Source organism: Amblyomma mixtum, chromosome 3 (genome assembly GCF_055824585.1).
Source record: "Amblyomma mixtum isolate Tamu chromosome 3, ASM5582458v1, whole genome shotgun sequence".
In the NCBI taxonomy this organism is placed as follows: domain Eukaryota; kingdom Metazoa; phylum Arthropoda; class Arachnida; order Ixodida; family Ixodidae; genus Amblyomma; species Amblyomma mixtum.
The window spans coordinates 389,613,505-389,618,989 of NC_143014.1; positions in this window are offsets into that span (position 1 = coordinate 389,613,505).

Sequence of the window (5,485 nt, forward strand, 5' to 3'; positions counted from 1 at the left end):
TCAATAGTGTAGATTACGTGCTTTTATTGTAGACTAACCACAACAGTGTAGTCAATATGACCTGCAACTACAATATTATTTATCATGCATGTTTTGTAAAGCGGTGGTTGCCTAGAGCGATTGAAAAATAGAACTTTTGTAAGCCAAAACTCCTTTTATTTTACCACAGTGGTATGGCAGGTGTCGACTTTTCGGACCATATCATCAACTGCTCTACATCGGCATCAGGGACAAAAAAAAGAGGGGGGGGGGGGAGGCGGTGGGCTGTCGACATGACAGCTCAACTTTTCAATTATGAACGCCTGAACAATCAACCAAATTGCTAGAAACGAGCCTGCTGACTATTTGTGCTTTGGTAAGAACGTTACTCTTCATTACTCACGCCTTGGCATGCAGCAACTAGCAGTTCGTGCACACACTGGCTCAATCCTGTCTGATGCTTCTTTGAAAACGAGAATGGTTGCCGCGCAAATTAGAATAACTGCGGGGCAGTGCAGTAAGAAAAGATCAATGAGGCCCTGCACGAAGTGTTACAACACCCTGCGTGAAAATCACGGGCATATTAACAAAATTTGCGCTACCAACTAGGAGCGGAGCGATGTATCCCCATGTGCTATAGGAAAGACCGAGCGTACTGTAAAATGTACACCTGCTTAACTTCGAAATGAATAAATAAATCAAGACCAAATTTCATTCATCTATTTTTCTTTATAAGGGAGCCTTATGTGGTCAAAATAAAGAAAAGCTCTCCGTTACATTTTTATTGGTCGTTATTGGTTCAAGTAGCGCTCAACTACAACTTCTCAAAATCTGGGAGAATTGCAGAAAATACTTCTGGACGAGTGAAAGGCCGTTCGCGTTTTGTTTTGAAAAGAATTGACAGTAGACTGCGAAATGCGAAACAAACAGTCCGGGCTGCCTGCTTGCTTCAAAACATTTGTGAAACGTTCAAGTACGGTGTTGCGCAGCAGAGGGGACGGCAAGTGACTGCACTTGATGGTGCCTATGGGCAACAATCTCAGATCCCCACAGTGAGTGATGGGCAAGTTGAAGTAGTGCGAGATACACTGGCGAGCTTTTTTTGAAAGCAAGTGTAGCCCTCATCTTGAAGTGCCACTAGTCAATGGTACCCATGTGCCTGCCGTGCTACTCGCATGCACATCTTTGTCTAAAGGCACTTTCTCATGTTCTTCACTTCTTCGCAGTCTTTTGTCCCTTTTCTGCATTGCGTTAATATATATCCTGGAATTCATCTCTTCGCTCGTTGTTGTACTAATGTGCAGCATTGTTTTCTATCTAGAAATGTTCAGTTGGATACAACACAAGCACAAGGAAGCTTTTTCCTCGTGAAAGAAACCCCCTTTCATCCAATGGAGTCGGCACATTCCCATGACACAGGTAGCATCACAATGGAGGGTGTGGCAGATGAAAGCGTATAGTCCTTCCCCTCCATGGTCGGAGATGTTAAACTTCTGTGCTTTGCCATGGTAGTAGGTTCATCAGATCCGGCCGATGCGATTGTCTGGAAGCGAGTCCTTAGATGGGGAAAAGCCGCTTCGTTCTTCAGCTGTATCCTGCCATAGTGGTGGGAAGCTGCGAGTTAGGTAGTGGAATAAACAGCTCGAAAGCTGTACCCTCTCGAGCTGGCTGGATTCATCTTTTCACAGGTTTTTATAAAACATCCACGAACCCGTCTTCCCGACTGGCAGCACGTTTCTGGAGAGCCAACTGGCATTCTCTGAGCGCACTGTCCTTTGCTCACTCTCGTTCTGTTGCGCAGCGTAGCTGCCGCTGCTCCTCAAGTAGCTGCTCAACAATCGCTGTTGAGGCTGCCAGCCCATTTGTTACAGCTGGACGCTGCCCCTTGGGTGGACTGGGTGAGCTCGCCGCCTCGGGCACTCCACTGCTAAAGGCAACGAAGCCATCGTGTCAGAAAAGGGCTCAGGTGCATCATCTGCTATCACTGCTGTAATAACAGCATCTTCACTTCAGGATGCGCCACGTCTGGTTCCTCGGACCCCTTTCTTTTCCATTCAGCATGCTGAGGAGGATCACAAAAGATACGTATGTTCTGCATTAAAGTTTAGCAGGGGTGACTCTACATGCAGTTTCAGGGTACTGTAGTTTGAAAAAATTCAAGAAAATGTAAAGTGCGGCATAAAGGGATTATTTAAGTACAGCCTACTGTTCCCTGCGGCTTCAAGTATGGGCTGCATTCACTGAAATCAATCTTGTTAGCCATTTTTTTAGCAGTTACCACAAACAAAAACATTCGCGTTGACTACACACCTGCCCAGCAGATTCATTTTCATTGAAGTTTGATTCCTCCATGAAGCTGCATTGATTAACATGCAGGGAGCCCAGGAACCGGTGCAGATCCCCAAAATATCCCCAGGTGATGCACCCAGATCCAATTGTTTTCCCACGGCTGAGAAACCTGCAAGAACAAGAGCATAAACTGATTTACACGGCTTGACCTTATGGCCTCTACTGTTAATTAAGTGTCCCAAAAATACGGGCATGTCGCAAGGTAATGGATGACCTGTCCTTAATTGGCTATTAGATTCTGAAATGAGAAACCGGGCTTAGTGCAACGTAATGGGTAAACAAGGGAAGGAACCTTTGCATGAGACAAAGATGAGCAATGAGTTTCCAGCCGTTCGATGTAGCAAGCAATTTACACATGCGTATACACGTGTATGACTTGACACATGTACAAATCAGATGAGTCGTACATAAATACCAGGCGTGAACCACTTTTAATTTCAGTGTTAGCTCGACACCACATCAATTCAAAGCCGTATTCGATGTTGACTATGCCCGAGGGTGACTATGAGCATAGCAGAATACAGAAAATTAGCTGCGGTTCGACTACTATTTAACCTGGCTGGAGGGCGAAAGCTATGGCGTATCGGGCAACTATAAGTGTCTGTAACGTTGTGTGCGTTCCGTACACTGGATAGGCAGTGCACCAACCTTGCCACCCTTGCAGGTGGCAGTTAATGGTTGATCGCGAGAGTTTGCTCACCCAATGAACTCTGCGGCCTATTGTAGCAATGCCGCGAGTCTCCCACAATGTTGGCAAGCGCTAAAGCATGCAGTCCACACCACCCCACGTACCTACAAGCGCGATTCAGGTGTCCACTGAGCCAGGGAGCCAGTTATACGCACTTCCTTTCCTTAAAATCATTGTATTGGAAAACGTCGTTAACGCCAAAGACAATGACTAGAATGAACGCCGACCGTCTAAGCTTCAGTGTCGCTTGAATGCCACAACGTTATCAATGCCAACGCATGTAGCGCACATCTGTCACTACCGCGCATAGGTTAAAGCACGGCTGTTCCAAGAGGGCAGTTATGCGCCTTTTCTTTATTTTCCAAGCTCGCGCTCAATTGGTTTCGTAGCTTAAAGCGCAACTAAGGAGTCCACTGTCCCAGGGGCTCAGTTATGCGCCTTTCCTTTGCTTTCGAAGCTCAAGGTCATTTGAAGGTGAAAATAGCTGGCAGGGCGAAGGCTGATCTTGGTACCGTAGTGAAGCTTTCGCTTCAAAATAGGCTAGCTGACAGCAGTCTCTTATTTGCATTCGCAACGTGCGAGGTGGCATCATTGAGGACGGGGTAAAACTTGTACAAAATCACGCAAAACTGTACGCGGAAGAGATGCATATCATGCCAGTCTGCGAGAGCATCCGAAACACAGAACACACCTATATTTCTTGCGCATGTCTCTGATTTTTTTTTCGCTCCTTGGGTGCGATTATTGATGCCGGCTACCTGCAACTTTACAGCAATGGCCGTGTACACTTCTACGTTACGCTTCGTGCGCAGAAGGTCGCCCAGACTGTCTCCCCATAGCCTTATGAAGGCATATGTTTCTGACTATGACCAAGACGCCCGTTCTCTTTTTACGGCCGCTGTGCAGGATTCCATATGGTACACCTACATTGCGCTGGCAAACACACCGCCTGGACTAGAGCCACTGCAACGCTTCCGCAACATAGCAGCAACACGGTTTCTAGATGGTTGCTACGGTCGTCATGCTACAGCGACGATAGCCGTGCCGCTGCGGCTGCCTCAACGAATACTGCAGCTGAATGCAAGAATATTTCTTGTAATTTGTGCAATATGCATATTTCATGAATAGCTTAAATTTAGTTTACATAGAAAAAGGAGTAAAAAAATAGCTACGTTCAATAAAACGCTGTTATTTTCGCCCACATTGCATTCCATTTTTGAAACGCTGCTCCCTATTTTATACACTTCGCCCCTCGGGAAAAGCGTGGTGAGTTCGCCAATCTCACTGCGCGCCGAGTGCGTTGAGCAGCAAGTGTCATTAGTGTTCGTCGCGTGACACGATGCAAATTCCACTAAAAGCGAGTTGCCATCGTTGAAAATGACACTACTCTGGTTCGTCTGACAGGGGTAGTGAATATACTGAACTCCACGCCTGCGACTGAAATTGGTTGCAATGGATCTCCTTACGCCCATGAAACAAATCGTGTCGTTTGTTTGTGCTGCAAATTTGTGTGTGTATCCCTATGAAGGACGGGTTACCTTGCTTGGTTGGTTTGATTGGTGGGTTTTTGTGTTATATAAAAAACAGGTCTGCCCGTCCATATTCTACCATGCATAGCGCATTGGCGATTTCGACGACTCTGAAGGGGCACCAGAGTCGATTGAATATTGCGGCTCTACGGAGGATTGCCTTCGGAATCAGCCTTCGGAAAATCGCACCTTTTACAAACTTTCTCGATAAAGTGGTGCTTGCTTGTTCGTCGATGGTGTCGACTTCATGCGAATCAAGCAGCCCTTTCTCCCCGATGTCAAGAAGTAAACGAGCTGAAATGAAGAAATCGCACACCTCTACGCGGACAAATACAATACCATAAAGAATTGAGCCCCTTTGATCTGTTATTACGCCTTGCCACCTCTTCGAGTGAATGTGTCAGCACGAAACGCGCATGCGGACGAGAATCAGCGGCTTATCAGAGTGCTTGCAGAGTGCTACCCAAGAAGTGGGCTGTGCAATGGCGGACGCCGCACATGACGAGACTGTTGTCCTGAAACTGAATTGGGCGGAGGCGAGAGGACGCATCCAGGCACCCTAGGTGACACCCTCGTGTGGCCGGAACTGTCTTTTCTCGACGGTGGAAATAATAAGCAACCTGCAAGGAAGAAAGCGGTGTCTAGCGTCTGAAATCGGCCGGCATGAAAGCAGAGAAGATGGTCGACGCGTGGTTTGAAGAGATCCTAAATGAATGACATCGATGATGAACTCGCATGTAAACCTCTGATTGATAAAACCAGAGGATCAGGTAAGCAGCATCCGTCGATTATCAGTTTTTCAGGGTGCTTCGTAGCAAACGACCTAGAAAAATTTGTCAACCAATGTAGCTTCAATTTTAACCGATAAAGCTGGGCCATTCTGAGCTTTATCCTGCTCATAATTTTTTAAAACCTGTGCTAAATTAAATGTGAGTATATA